Genomic DNA, 16,894 nt, shown 5'->3' with positions numbered 1-16,894 from the left:
AAATAGGGTGACTGTCCCAATTGACTCAGGACTGAGGGATTTCATGGGTCATGGAAACTTCAGTGGCAACTTAGAGACAGTTCTAGGCAAACTGGGATGGCTGATTCCCTTAAGTATGAGGCAACTTTTCATGCCAGCCCAGCATTACCAGTGCTTTTGGTCTCTCTGCTTCCCCACCTCTAAAATTGTTTGAGGATAAAATTTTTTTAATAAAGGTAAGACAAGTAATAAATACTAGATATTTAGTTACTAATAACTAGCGAATAATATTACCAGAAAGAGTAATACTCAAAAATGTGAAATTATAAGAAAAAAATCCATACATAACCAAATATTAAGCATTAAGTAAGGAAGAAAGCACATACTACCAGGGCCCATGGAGACATACAACATGAAGGCAGGAGGTTCTTGTATTCATTCATTTGAAGGAGAATCTATTCTGGGGCAGGCACAAGACTAAGTGGAAGGTCTAATTTGATGAAGCACGTAGATATGAATTCTTACCTTCACGGGGCTTTGAATCTGTGAGAGAGTCAGACGTTATACAAACACAACCACAGGGATCCCTGGGTGGCGCAGCGGTTTGGCGTCTGCCTTTGGCCCAGGGCGCGATCCTGGAGACCCGGGATCGAATCCCACGTCGGGCTCCCGGTGCATGGAGCCTGCTTCTCCCTCTGCCTGTGTCTCTGCGCCTCTCTCTCTCTCTCTGTGACTATCATAAATAAATAAAAATTAAAAAAAAACCACAACCACAAAAATGAGTATTATGAGAGAAAAATAATTGAGTGTCCTCAGAGAAAATATGGGGAGAGATCTAATTTAGATTGGGGTAATCAGAGAGGAGTTCTCAGATGAAGTGCCATGGACAATGAGTCCAGAAGGATGAGAAGGAGCCAGCCAGGCAAAAAAAGGAGAAGAAAGTACAGCCCATACACAGGGGGAGGAACAGGGCTCAGGGATTGGGTCTTGGAAGAGGTAGGGCTTAAATTGGGTCTTTTATTTTTTTAAGATTTTATTTATTTATTCATGAGAGATAGAGAGAGAGGCAGAGACATAAGCGGAGGGAGAAGCAGGCTCCTCGTGGGGAGCCCGATGTGGGACTTGATTCCAGGACCCCAGGATCAAGACCTGAGCCAAACCCAGACGCTCAACCACTGAGCCACCTGGATGCCCCTAAATTGGGTCTTGAAGAAGAAGTGAGTTTTCAATAGACACAGAGAAATAATTCCTGTCATGGGTCCTTTTACATCTTTACTGATCTTGGGAAAATTATTTTCATCGCCAGGCCTCAATTTCCTCTTCCATGAGATAATGGGTTTGACTGGATGATCCCCATGGAAGAATTATGTTAATATAATTGAATATGCCCAAGAAGATGAACACTTAAGAATCAAAAGCCACTTGCCATTAACCATGGCCAAACAAATATCCCACGGGAATTGGAGAAAACGTGTAGGTTCCCCAGGTTGCTATTGTCACTGCTCATTAACTGAATGGACTAAGAGCTTCCCTTAGTGAAGATTTACTCAGATGTGAATAGATGATGGGGTGTAAATTAGGCCTGCCTAGGAGCAAGACTCATACATGTCTTGGCTTCTTGAGGAGGAATTTGTGCTTCTTATTTTCAGGGAATGATTTCAGTTGGTCAGAGAAAAGGAGTTTCCCACTTATGAAGTGCTTCCCCACTAGAAGGAAGGGGATAATTGAACATCTAAACTGTGGACACTTTATACCTTTTTTTTTTTTTCTCCTGGTAAACTCCTTGGAAACTTCCACATAAAACTAACATGAAGCTCTAAAAATTGGATCCTTTAAATCACTCTGTGCTTATAAAGTGTGGGGTGCTGAGGGTAGCTTTCTTAGGCCATTTTTTTTTCCCCACTGATTGTATAAAGTTGCTGAAATAGGTGGATCAGGAGAAAGATTTTATGCAAGTTCCCTCCCCCACCCCTACCTCACCATCCCCAGGCAGCCAAGGTTTCATTTCTGTACTTCTCTCTCAATATTGCCAAAAAAGGAGGAAATTAGGATTTTTCTGAAGACCTTCATCTAAACCAGTGAGCCCCATGAGGGCAGAAGAATCTCCTGTGTCCCTACCTCGTGGCCCAGAGCCTGGGCCCACAGTGGGACCTCAGGAATTGTCAACTAGTTGAATGGACAAATTAACTTCAAGCCAACATCTGCTTTGATCTGATCTGGCTCATGTGGAAATTGAGGAATGGCAAGGAGATTGAAGAAGCATTTGGAGAAAGAGTAGCATCCTGACACTTGGCAAGAAAAATAGATTCAGAGTCAATGTAGAGGAGGGATCCCTCTTGGGGTCCGTAGCAAGGTGACCTTGACCCAAGTGACTGTTCTTTAATCTGAGCTCTGCAGGTAAAAATTTCTCTCCTAGCTAGAAAAATGTCCTTAAAAAAAATAAAGTGAACTTGGCAGTCTTTCAAATTCTGTAGCTTAGACTTTCAAATAAACATTTTACAACATGACATAGGATGGCTTAAGCTTAGTCCTGTTGAAGAGAGAAATCATCCAGCAATTGCAATGCAAATAGAAATAGTATCTTACAGTTAGTAAGCAGATCATAGACTGCAAAGTCCTTTTCCATACATTATCCCATTCAGAATGGCACAACTACATCTTCAATATGAGCAGGGACCAGGCATCTCTTGTTCACCACTGTATTCTCCTCCCTTCAATAAATAGTTGTTAATAGATATTTGATGTATAAATCACGACAACAAATAGGATGCTGGCTTAGAAATGCCATATCATTTCCCCAATGTCAAATAGTTAATAAATGGCAGAGCAGTTACATTTCAGCACAGGTAGTTAGGAATATTTTCCAAATGTGCTCATAACTCAGCTTCTTGCCACACCCACAATGGCATGTAGGTTCACCTTCAGTTTCATTGATGGAGGCAATGTTCAAGTTGAAGAAAGAAGAAACTTTGAGATCCTAAAGAAAAATGTGGAAAAACAACAGCCACCCAATGTAGATTGTTTTATAAAAATCAGCTTGCAAATCCAAAAGATCAACCCTCATTACATCTTTGTGTTATATTATGGTTTATCATGCCATATGGATTGGTATAGTAAGGGCAAAAAATATTTTTTTAAGATCACTAAAAACCTAAGTAATATTTGTTTCTAAAATTCGATTTTTTAATGTAAACATATACTTTGAGCAAAATTTAGCAATCATGTAGGTGATATGCATATGTCTTTCATCTTTAAGAATAATACTAGTTAGCACTCTATTCATGGCTTCCGGAAATTATCCCTTGGGTGCTTCTAAAATTCTTCCTGTGGAGGAAGTCCTGCACCCAACAATCTGCCAGTCTTTGGGATAGCAGGGTAAGCGAAATGTCTACGTCCAGCCAAACCCCGAAAGACTGTAGTATGTAACTCCAGGGAAAGTGTTATATTCAGTGGTACTTTCTCTTTTTAATTTCTGAATTTAAGGCTGCAGTTGGAAAGAAGAGAAGGATGGGCACCCCCCTTTCCTTCGGGTCGATAAACTCACATCAGCTTGCCCAGAACTCACAGACATTATCTTCACTCAGGACAGGTGGCGGAAGGGGTGGTTTGCTCTCTCCTCACCCTGTCCTTTTAGGTTTCCGACATTTTTAAGACACGTGTAGAATTTTTTTCAGGTGAATGCCACAAGAGATTTAATAGAAGATGCATTTGTTTTTGACTTCTAATTAATCAAGATAACATCTCTCTCAACCATTAGACAGTAAAATCAATACCTCCGGCAGCTGCACCACCAGTTAGACTTATACACCAATACCTATTATTGGCAAATCAGTGATGTATTTAACCATGTTGTACTCTATCATTTTATAATATGAGGCCAACGTGACTATGTTGAGGGTGTGTAGAACAAGATATTTTGCCTCTGGATCCAGTAATGGGATTTTTGCTGTATCCTCAGCCCTGCCCCACTCCCTCCCACACTCAAAGCTGGGGTGATGATTCATTTCCCAGACTCTGATTTTCATGAAACCATATACTCACCATGGGGGATACCAGAATCCCAGGTTATGAGAAACACAGGTAGAGCAAAGATCCCAGATAAAAAGGTGGGACAAGAAACATGAGAGATGTGGGTATGTCATGAGCTCCTTCCATCAATAGGCAGTGGTGGCCTAGGGTGGGAAGGGTCCTGGCTACTCTGAGGCCCTGCTCTCTGGAAATAGCATGTGGAGGATGTCTTAGGTCTAGCTGAGGGGGTAATGAATCTCTGGGGAATTCACTGTAGAATTTGCATAAGTGGCACCTGTGCTATTCCCTGTAAATATTCTTCTAGGCAAAATCCAAGTCAAGGGCTCTATGGTAGGGGAAGGACTTTCTCTTTGAGGCAACTTATGGCTTCCTGCTGACCCAGAGCTAGAGCACTGAGACCATGATATGTTCCAGCAGTTGGCTAGGTATCCAAGACACTGTGTGGTAGACCAAGAAAGCCTGCTTACATAACAGGTGACTCTCCCCTGGACCCTACATCTAATCTTGAAAAGTCCCTCAAGTCCCACATCACTCTTGCTCTTTATTAGAGTGCCATAAGTTTCAATCATCCCAAGTTTTCATGTAATTCGTAAGTATTATGTGAACAAGACTCCTGAAGACATGATGAGTTCTAGGTGACCGGGGACCTAAAGAAGACACTCTGAGGAGAGAAAGAGCCTAGGAGAGGCTGAATAAAGCACTTCCTGGGACACTGAGGCACAGCAGAGCCAGTGCCAACCTTTAAGACAGGCACACTCTTCTGACTGCCATTTTCCAGAAAGCGTTCTCTGACTCTACATCCTGGTATTCTTGGAACCCCCTCTCTACCACATGTCACAGTGAGAGATCTGTTTCCTGTCTCTTTCCTGAATGCCTAGGAGCCCCAGGAATCTTGTTCCTCTCCATTCCTCGAGGGTCAAGCACAGACCTGACCCAAAGGAGATAGTCTGTCAAGGGTAGCTATTTTCCTGTGGAAATTCAGATGCAGCACCACTGAGCCATGAGGGTAGGACACCACAAGTTAGTCTGAGAGTGAAAGGGTTAAGGAACCCTGAAAAAAATCTCATTTTCTGGGAGACTTGTTGAGGGGAGGAACACATTTCTAGACTGCCTATATTGTAGGCAAGATGGTGGAAAGAGTAATAACAACAACCGTAACAGTATCTATCATAATTATGAAGATAAGTACATGGCATTGTGTGTGTCTCTCTGAGGCTGGTTTTAATACTCTGTCATACTGATGAGGAAGCTGCCTTGGAGAGGACAAATCATACATCCAAGGTCACACAGCATTGGAGCTTGGGTGGATCTGAGTCTAAAACCTGTGCTCCTTTCATGATGCTATATTACCTGCCACATAAAACTCTAAAGTGATACTTCACCAGTTTTCACTGAGACATTTCTCCTTTTTCCTTAGCACTCCGTTTCTTTCCCAGAGCTTGTGATGTTCACAGCCTTGTGTTCCTCTCATTGGAAAGCTATACTTGGAACATCAACATACAGAAAAGTAAATTTTTAGGAATATGATTATGCTTCCAGGACCTATTCTTTTGACACCAAGATGATTCAGTGGATCAGAGGCATTGTCCCTGAGGATTATACACACAAACACCCGATAAGGTGTCGGGGAGGGGGGAGCGGGGAACGCCATGCTGTGTGTCCTGGATATAAAGGACGAACTTCTGCAGACACTGTTTCTAATGGAAAGGCTTCAATCAGGTGTCCAAAACTGTTCCAAATACAGTTCCAAATTCTGAGCTGTGAGCTCAATAAGAGATCCCTTCTTCATTCTTTATTTTATATTCAAACTTACCGTAGCTAAGTGTTTATATTGTCCATGAGCTTAGTTAAGTTTTACATTTTTAAAATATTTTTCTTAAACATATCCTTGAGTAGGAGGCTGAATCTATAATTTGCAGCACAAGTTTGGGTGAAATGAGACCTCTGGCCTCAGTCTTCAAGTCACTTTCCTCTTAATGACATTTTTACACTCCCACCGCATATTGTCTTGAAATATATGAGCTATATGGCCTGTCCCATTTGAATAGAAAGTCCCGGATCAACCACAATGTGCAGTCCAATGCACTGTTCACAGGTTTGTAGAAATGTATCAGGGTTTTGATTAATTACCTGGTCCTAGCCTTGATGTTAAGTCTTACCCTTAATCATGGCCGTGTGAACATGCATTATGGATCGTGAAACCATTCACCCACAAAGGAAGTTGTTTTGCTGACATTTGATTTTGCCATTTGTCAGCACCATGATATGAGAAAGGAACCATCTTTTGACAAGAATTGCTCTAAATTCTTCTAGAGATGTGTTGGGGAGGCACCAACCTCTGCAAGGCATCTCATGATTGTTCTTCCAGTCAATGTTCATGCTTTGAACTCTATTGGTTTGAGTCCCTCAGCATCAGTCAGCAAAATCAAAGGTGGCAGGTCTTCCATAAAACATAGGTTTGTCCAGTGTGTTGTTGACTCACACTCTCTTGTGGTAGCCCATTCATTGTCATCTCTTTCTCTGTAGTTCTGGGGGGTTATCAGGGGACCTGTAATTCAGGCCCCTCCTTCCTTGGCCCAGGCTGCACTCAGACTCACTGCTCTGCTCCAATGTCAGCCATGTAGGCTTTCTTGCATCGATTCTTCATTTTTGTATTCATTCACTCATTCATTCATTGAACAAATATTGGTTGAGCACCTACAATGAGCCAAGTAAAGGGAACAACATGTACAAAGGCCAGGAAGGAGAAGCAGTGGGAAGTAATTTTAGGTCAGCAGTCATAGGGGTGCTGCACTGGGACAGTCCTCCCTTGCACAGATACGTTTCAAGGCTTCTCTAGCATGATCTGGCATTGCACATCCGTATGCCACATGATCTGTGTCCCCACCCAAACTGTACACACAGTAGACCAGTCTCCTCCTTGCCTCTGAGGTCCTGACTATGGACTTCCTCCAGCCTGCTTGCCTTTCTCCTCTCTTATCCACTGCCATCCTTATTAACTTTATTTTTGAAAACTTGATTTCAATTAGCAATAATCACGCCTCAGATAAACCTCATTGGAGACGATACTGCCACTGCACAGAGCTTGAAAACTTGATTTCAAGCTTACTATTTTCTTCTCTCAACTTAGGGCTTGATTATTAATGATTCTTTTATTTGGGTTTTAAAATCTTTTTGCTTGTGCAACTCTTAGAGCCCTGATGAGATGAAAAGATGCTTCATAGAAAGAATGCTTCAGGAACTTTTTTTTTTAAAGATTTTATTTATTTATTCATGAGAGAGAGAGAGATAGAGAGTTAGAGACACAGGCAGAGGGAAAAGCAGACTCCATGCAGGGAGCCTGATGTAGGACTCGATCCTGGGACTCCAGGATCACGCCCTGGGCTGAAGGTGGCGCTAAACCGCTGAGCCACCCAGGGATCCCCTGGTTCAGGAGTTTCTATGGAATTCTCTCTTGCCCAGAGAGAGGGTTGAGGGAGACTTGAAGCAGGGAACCAGTGAATGTTCTTAGTTATAGACAGCAGGACCTAGTCTAGCTAGTTCAAGAGGGAAAAGAGCATGTTTTATTAGAGCATGTTATGTGACTCACAGAGTATCTGGGAGAGAGCCAGAGAGCCAGGTTTGGAGGTGCTTCAGGGAAACATAGCCTCCTTCATCATGAGCTATGTCAGTGAGGGCATCACTACCACCTGGCCCAGGCTGGCAGCTCATGCACAGCCCTGATGTTGAGTTAGGACACGTCACTAGTCTCAGTCACTGCTATCTTTGGGACATCTCTCCTTCTATCCCTTCAGAGTGGAGTCTGGCTGGTATATGCTTAACTGAGTCCCTAGGTTCCAAATCAGAGTCTTACATAGAAACATCTGACCAGTGGAGCCTAAGTCACATGCCTACACTGCCAGGGAACTGGAAAACCAAGTTTTTGGCATTTACTGTAGGGTAGTGAGGATTCATAGGTAGAAACACTGGAAGCATGGGAAAGGTGTTCAAATGTGATGGACAGACAAAAACAACGACTAATGAGGACAACATATGGATGGGAGGAAGAGTGGGGATAGAGTAAGAAGGGCCTCCACTAAATCTACAAAGTTGACTCATATCTAGGGGTCATCACCCACCCCACTTGCTTTTTTTCTCCACATCAGATCTCTCAGAAAGATCTGATTTATTTCTTAAGCATGTCTTAAAGCCACGTGCCTCCCTTACTATCATTCTAGTTCAGGATTAACAAACTTTGGTCTGCAGGCCAAATCTAGCCCACCTCCTGTTTTTGTAAACCAAGTTTTATGGGATCACAGACACACTCATTTGTTAATATGCTGTCCGTGACCATTTTGAGTAGAGTAGTTTCGCTAGAGACCATATGGCTGACAAAGCTTAAAATACTTACCTCTTTGTCCTTTACAGAAATAGTTTGCTGACCGCTCTCCTAGTTTATGCCAGAACCATCTCTTACTGGACTTCTTTAAGAACTTCCTAAAGAACCCCACATTCCTTATCAGTGAGTACGTCTAATAGTTAGAGTACTCATTGCAAAATACAAATATGATCCTGTCAGTGTAAGATAAAATTATTCAATAAACTCTCATTATACTTAATATAAAGAACAACATCCTCAAAATGGCAATGAGATCCTGCAAAATTTAACAATATGCCTGGTTGGCCAGTGGGACAATAATAGTGAAAGACATCAACAGACATGATTAGGATATATGATGTTTCTTTGATGATCAGGGATGAGAGATGATATTCTGACAAAGCATGAGTTGACAGCTCACACCCAGGTACTGGATACAGGGAGAGGCTTCCACTTTTCCCAAGCCCCTCTCACACACACGCGCGCGCACACCACACACACACAAAACAAAAACATAACAGCTGCTGTGGATAAACACTCCATGGAATGAAGATTCAACCAGTAGCAAGAAGCTTGATTTTGTCATTGTCCTACTATTAAAAATACCTTTTTGTCTCCCTCTCCTCTCACCCATCTTTCTGATGTGAAGTATCTGACTGTGGTGCTGCTTTCTCTTCAGATGCAAATGATAAATGCTTTATATCCTGGCACATTTCTCTTTATTGCAGGACTACATAAATGAATGAATTAATGGTTAATTTTCCGGGCATGGGGAACTCCAGTAGGGCCCATGTTTCAAACATGCATAAGGCCCATTCCTGAAATGAACCCTCTGATCTAACATTAAATATCCCCACAGTATCATTTCGGTAGATTTAGCTTTTTGGTTTGGTTGGTTCATTCAGGTTTTTAATTTTGTTTCTATGTTGTTTTATCTTTCTGAACTTCTATTTTATTATGTGTAGTATACAATTATTACTTGAACTACATAATAAAGGTAAAGTATGGTAGCAATCAAATGAATCAATTACATTATCAATCGAATAATTTGTCTATGTTCTGAGTATATTTTATGTTTTGTCTGTCCCTTTTGAGGTTAATAAGTTCAAAGAATTAAAATAATAACTTTTAAAAACAGTTTTTTATTTTAGTTCCAGTTAGTTAGCATGCAGCGTTATATTAGTTTCAGGTGTACAATACAGTAACTCAACACTTCCAAACTAGTAATAGCTTTTTAAATTTTATAAAGCCTCCATATTACTACAATTAGTCATCCTTCTCTTCAGACTACCACTCTATTATTTTTAATGCTATTCCCAGGAACTGCTAAAGATATTTTTACTATATGCCAATACCAAGGTATTTTCTCCTGCCCAAACATGTAATGAGTATTCTCTAGGGGGGTCCCGGGGCTACCTATCCCACATACACCTGCCTACCTACCTGGTACCTATCCACCTACGTACCCACCTACCTACCGAAATGCCTATTGTTTATTTATTGGTTTGGAATACAATTTATTGGTTTGGAATAGAAGCTAAAATGTGTTGTAGGACTATACAACTTGGGCATAATGACAACAGGCATATTATTTATTTTTAGACATTTTAAATAGAATTTTTATTGAAATATGATACATATGCAGAACACAAAATACACAAAGTACAACATAGTAGAGCTCAGTGGATTTTCCACAAAGTGAACACAGCCATACCACCACCCAGATCTAGTCAGTGCCCCTCCAATTGTGTTTCTTCTTCTTCTTCCTCCTCCTCTCCTTCTCCTTCTCCTTCTCCTTCTCCTTCTCCTTCTCCTTCTCCTTCTCCTTCTCCTCCTCCTCCTTCTCCTTCTCCTTCTCCTTCTCCTTCTTTCTCCTTCTCCTTCTCCTCCTTCTCCTCCTCCTCCTCCTCCTCCCCTCCTCCTCCTTCTCCTTCTCCTTCTCCTTTTCCTTCTCCTTCTCCTTCTTCTTCTCCTCCTTCTCATTCTCCTCCTCCTCCTCTTCCTCCTCTCCTCCTCCACCTCCTTCTTCTTCTTCTTCTTCTTCTTCTTCTTCTTCTTCTTCTTCTTCTTCTTCTTTCTTCTTCTTCTTCTCCTAAGATTTTATTTATTTATTCTTAAGAGACACACAGAGAGAGGCAGAGACACAAGCAGAGGGAGAAGCAGGCTCCCTGCAGGGGAGCCCGATGTGGGATTAGATCCTGGACCCAGAATCACGCCCTGAGCCAAAAGCAGACGCTCAACTGCTGAGCCACCCAGGCATCCCTCTTCTCTTCTTAAGACACCATTTATATTGGATTAGAGTTTACTGAATACATTTTTGGGAAGAATACAATTCAACCCACAGTAGTCAGTTTTAAAGCTCTGTAGTTAGTTGTATATCTAGTTACAATCATTATGTCTTTTTGGTAAATTGATATTTTGTCATTATACATTGTCCACCTTTATCCTTTTTTTTCTCCTCTAAATTCTACTTTGTCAGATACTAATATAAATGATAAATGTTCTAGGTTTTTAAAAAAAAATAGTATTGGCAAGCTGGACTTTTATGCTTTTTACTCTTAACCCATGTATATTCTATATAGTTCCAGAGGGTTTCTATAGTTTCTTTCAGTTATATATTTATCAATTTTGATGATCTTTGTCTTTTACTTGGTATCTTTACACCACTAGTATTTAGTGATGTTGATATGTTTAGATTTAAATCTACCATTTTATTGTTTTCTGGTTTTTATTCCTCTGTTTCTTCTTTCCTGCCCTTTTTGGGATTTTCAGATATTATCAGCATTCTACTTAATTGTATATTGTGTTTTTAAATATATTTATATAATTTCTATTTGTTGCCCTAGGAATTAAAAAATACAATCTTGGGGTACCTGGATGGCTCAGTGGTTGAATGCCTCAGTTTAAAAATACTTTCTAAAAAATAAAAAATACAATCTTAATCTCTAGCATTCTACTTAGAATCAACACTTTACCACATTGTGTGTAATGTAGGAAATGTACCACAATAGAGGTCCCTGTATCCTCCCTTCTTTGGTTATGGTTGTCTAATATATTACATCTATATAAAATGAAAACTCCTTGGGACAATGTTTTAATTTTTTATTTCAATGAACAAATACATTTTTAAAGAACTCAGTAGGGAAAGAATAGCCCCCTATATTTACCTAGTTATTTAGCATTTCTGTTGTTCTTCCTTTACTTCCAGAGTTTTACGTTTTCTTCTGTTATTATGTCCCTCTGTCTGAAGAACTTCCTTTAGCAATTCTTCTAGATCAGGCTTGTTTCTGGTAACAAAATTTCATAGTATTCCTTCATATAAGAATGTTTTTATTTCACCTTCATTCTTAAAGGCTACTCTTAATTAAAAAAAAAAAAAGGCTACTCTTGCTGGAAATTCATTTTTTTATCCAACAAATGGATAATCAGACTTTCTATTTCTTCCTTTGTCAATTTTAGTGAGTTTCTTTTTTAAAATTGAGGGTTTCATCTAGTTTTTAAAATTTATTGGCATAAATTATTCATGATATCTTCCTTCAAATGTTTAGGTTCTATATTTTCATTCCCTTATTTATTCCTGCTATTTGTGACCTATGCCATCTTTTTTTTTTCTTCACCAATTTTCCTAAGGGTTTATCAAGAAAAAGATAAAGGACACAAATTACAAATATCAGGGACAAATGACTAGTGCAGCTCTGAATATGAATGTACATGTCTTCATGTGGGCATATGTTTTCATTTCTCTGTGTAGATTATTAGGAATAGAAATAATGGATCATATACTACATTTATCTTCATTTTTTAAAGAAACTGCCAAATTGTTTTCTGAAGTTTCTGTACTATTTTACATTCTCATCAGCAATGCGTAAGGCTTCTAGTTTCTCCACATTCTCATTAATAGTTTGTATTATCTTTCGTTTTGAGTATAGTCATTTTAGCGGGTGTACAGTGATATCTCATTATGATTTTAATCTGCATTTCTCTAGAAATTAATGGTGTTATATTAAGCACTTTTTTGTGCATATTAACCAATTCTATATATCATTTGATGAAATGATTGTTCAAATACTTTACCTGTATTTTTGAATTTTTGGTCTTATCACTGAGTTTTAGGAGTTCTTCACATATTCTAAATAGGAGGCATTAAAAAAATCCAGAATGTTTTCAGTCTGCCTTGTGTTTTATTGTCCTCTAGTTCCTTTTGAGTCTTGTACTTTATGTGTGCATCTCCAGGGTAAGCCAGGAGTGTGAGAATAGCTCGGAGGTGCTCTGTCTCCACTGACCATGTGTATAGACTCAGCTAAAAATATGTTTGTCCCAATCAGGACTATACCCTCAAGCTACTAGAATGAAGCCATTGACCTTACCACTTGTTTGCCTTACAGAAGTCATTTCCACTGAAGATGGGCAATACCTACTGCCCCAAATGGAGTGAGTCCTCCTCAACTGTGTCAGAAAAATTGCTGGTCTTCCTGGCCTACCTTCTCCTGGTGGAATCTCCCCATCACCTATTGGAGGAGGTAGTAATGGAAGTAGCCACAGCCCCAGGCCTGAATGCCACAGAATCCCATTGTTCTTATCCTGAATTCAACAATTTATCCCAGATTGTTATTTATGACTTTGGTAGAATTCTAGAGTAGTGGCATACTATTACTTGTTGATTTTGTCCAGCTTTATAGTTACTTTTTGGGGAGAGTATTTGCCAATCTTCTTGGCCATAAATCCTGGACTTCCTATCTTGGATTTATATTTTCTTCTTTTTAATATATGCATTTAATTCTCTTTTAAAAAATATTTTATTTATTTATTTATGAGCGACCAGAGAGATTGGCAGAGACATAGGCAGAGGGAGAAGCAGGCTCCCCACAGGATCCTCATGTGGGACTCGATCCCAGAATCTCAGGATCACACCCTGAGCCAAAAAGCAGACACTCAACCACTGAGCCACCTAGGCATCCCTATGCATTTAATTCTATATATTTTATTTTAAGAACAGTTTGAGTTGCATCATGTAAGTTTTAATAAGTCTTATCTCACAATTCAACTTAAAATATATTTTTATTTCCATTTTGATTATTTATTTGCCTTGTGTTATTTAAACTGTATTGTCTAATTGCATACTGTGGGGAGTTTTAATAATCTTTTGTTATTGATTACTGGTTTCATTAAACTATAAAACAATTTTAGAAGAACTCTAAATCAGTCATGAGTTTGCCCCCCAGAGGACATCTGGCAATATCTGGAGATGAGTGCTATTATAACTAGGAGAGGGGAGCTGTTACTGGCATCCAGTGGATAGAGGCCAGGAATACTGCCAAGCAACCTATGATGCACAGAAAATCTCTCATAACAAAGAATTTTATCAAGCCCAAAATGTCAATAGTATCAAGGGGGAGACACTGAAGTAGGTTGAGACTATACGGTCTAGCTTGTGGGACACCTGGGTGGCTCAGCGGTTGAGTGTCTGCCTTCATCTCAGAGTATGATCCTGGGGTCTGGGATCGAGTCCCACATCAGGCTCCCTGCGAGGAGCCTGCTTCTCCCTCTGCCTATGTCTCTGGATCTCTCTGTGTCTCTCATGAATGACTAAATAAAATCTTTAAAAAAAAAAAGTCTAGCTTGTCACAAATTTTGATAAATGTTCTGTATCTACTAGAAAAGAATGGGATTCTGTCAATATTCAATTCATTTTCCTCTATTAGACTCAGATTTATTCATCATGTTGTTAATAGATTCTAGATTCTTACTATCTTTTGTCTGCTTGGTTTACCAATTACTAAGAGAGGCATGTTAAATTCTCTCATTTTGTTTATAGATTTATCTCTCTTTGGTTTTTGTATTTATGTATTTTGAAGTAATCTTTAGGTCCATATAAATTTTTCTATCTTCTTGGCTATAGACCTTTTGTTAGGAAATCATCTCCAGTAATGTTTTGTGCCTTATCTGATATTACATCAGGTTTTTTATGGCTAATGTTTCCATATCTTTTCTCCATCCTTTAATATTCAAACCTCTCTATAATTTATCTCAATTGTCTCTTGTAACTATGACTTTGAGGTTTTATCCATCTAAGAATATTTGTCTTTGTTTGAAATATTCAGGCAACTTACATTTGATATTATTTGGGTTTATATTTACAATCTTAATGTTTTTCATTTGTTACCTACTTTTGGTACCTTTACCTCTCCTTTCTTCAAGTTTTTTTGATTCATCAAATATTTTTAATATTCTCTTTATTTTCTGTAAGTTTTTTTCCTGTTCTTTTAGTGGTTTTCCTAGATATTAAAAAATAGATTATTGAGTTATTAGGATCTAATATGTTAGTACTTTCACCTCCTCCCAGACAATCCTTAGAATATTTAACCTCCATTTATTCTAGCATCTTTGATGTTTTTCATGTTAGTTGTTACCATACATTTTAATTTTGGATATGTATTTTAAATTACAGAAGACATTGCTCTTTTTGTATAGTCAATATGCCTTTCTGGCTGTCCACATATTTCCTTCTCTTACTGTGGTCTTTATTCCTTATTGCATACCCTTAATTCTATCAGTAATTTTCATTGTACCAGAACTCCCTTGAGTCTTTATTTAGCTCACTCTTGCAAGCAACAAATTCTCTGTCTTTGTCTAGAAACTTATTTTTTTTTAATTTTTATTTATTTATGATAGTCACACACAGAGAGAGAGAGGCAGAGACACAGGCAGAGGGAGAAGCAGGCTCCATGCACCGGGAGCCCAACGTGGGATTCGATCCAGGGGTCTCCCGGATTGCGCCCTGGGCCAAAGGCAGGCGCCAAATCGCTGCGCCACCCAGGGATCCCATAGAAACTTATTTTTGTCTTCACTATTAAAGGATATTTTTGCTGAGTATGGAATTACAAAGTGGCAGTCATTTAATTTCAGTATTCTAAATATACCATTCTGTTGTCCACAAGCTACTATTGTTTCTCTTGGGATATTAGCTGTCTATCCTAATATTGTTCCTTTTAAAGGTAATGCATCTTTATATTGGTTGCTTTCAAGCCATAGAATTGAGTTTAGAGTGGTTTGGGTATTAGATAGAAACATGGTGTGGATGAGAGTATGTGGGCTTTGGGTGGGTATTTCCCCATCCCACTGGCTCTTACACATTCTTTACCCCATGGGGAGGGGCACTGTGTTGTCTGCTCAAGATGCTACAACAAAATACTATATATTGAGTGATTTAAACAACAAATATTTATTTCTCACAGTTCTGGATGTTGGGAAGTCCAAGATTGAGATGCTGGCAAATTTGGCTCTTGGTGAGAACACTCTTCCTAGCTTGTAGATGGCTGCCTTCCTGCTGTGTTCTCATGTAATAGAGATAGCTTTGGTTTCTCTCCTTCCTCTTATAAAGACACAAATCCCACCACAGTGGCCCCACTCTCATGACCTTATGTAAACCTAATTACCTCCCAAAGATCCAACCTCCAAATTCCTCTTACTGTGGGGTTAGGGCTTCAGCAAATGAATCTGGGGAGATATAAACATTCAGTCCATGGCAGGTACAATCAGAGGAAAGGGTCAGTGCAGGGACTGCTAAAGTATACTTTTTGTCTGAGTCAAATAGTGATACTGATACTAAGTACTGAGTCTATAACAAGGATTAAACTGTAAACTTGGAACTAAATGTAAATAAACAAAAATGGCAATTAGGATAACAGAGTCAAGTTTTACAGAGTAAAATAATACACACTTTAATAATACAGAAACTATATATATATAGTTTATATATATATTATATATATTTATATATAATATATATATATATAAATTGAGCAATGAAAGAGGAAAAAGATAAGAGGTAGAAAAGTATACTGATTTCCTCATCTTTAACAGCTAGAAATCAAAGCATACCATTCAAGGTTCACAAATCAAGTATCATCTATCCTATAAAACGCATACTTCTGTTACATGAGTTAGGCCATACATGATTTGAAGTTAGTAGATATGGTGTTGGTATAGTGAGGAAATCATTAATTCATGTACGATATTTATCACCATGTCAATATTTTAAACCACCAGGAAATAATGGCTGAATGTAGCAAGCCACAGAAGAGTATGGGACTATACACACCATACAACTGTTCCATATTTTCTTTCTTGGATCACTTTTTCCATGTGCACTATCTTTGAGGGATTATTGCACATAACTCTCCAATCACTATGTATTCGTCCCTTGTTTCCAGACATCAGCAGATCCAACACTTGCAACACACACACATGAATACACACACACTAAACTTTAATAAGACTAGGAAGAATAGAAATAGAAAATAATGTAGTAGAAAAGGAGAGTGAGAAATAAAAATTAAGCTAACATATTTATTGTCTATTTTAGGACACCATTTCAATCAAGGTTCCAACAGAGAAGCATAACCAGTGATTATATATATAAAGAGATTGATAGCAGAGAATTGGCTTATGTGATGGTGGGGTTGGCTAGGCAAGTTCAAAATCTGTAGTACGGGCCATCAGGAAAAGTAGGCTGGAGACTCTTAAGAG

At 39.0% G+C, this 16,894-nt stretch overlaps 1 pseudogene; it reads right to left on the bottom strand.

The window, feature by feature from the left end:
• Window positions 1–7,010: 7,010 nt before the first annotated feature.
• LOC112652059 (U4 spliceosomal RNA) lies at window positions 7,011–7,094 on the bottom strand (annotated as a pseudogene).
• Window positions 7,095–16,894: the final 9,800 nt, after the last annotated feature.

This window comes from Canis lupus, chromosome 4, assembly GCF_003254725.2.
Source record: "Canis lupus dingo isolate Sandy chromosome 4, ASM325472v2, whole genome shotgun sequence".
NCBI lineage: Eukaryota > Metazoa > Chordata > Mammalia > Carnivora > Canidae > Canis > Canis lupus.
This window is presented reverse-complemented; position numbering and strand designations above follow the sequence as displayed.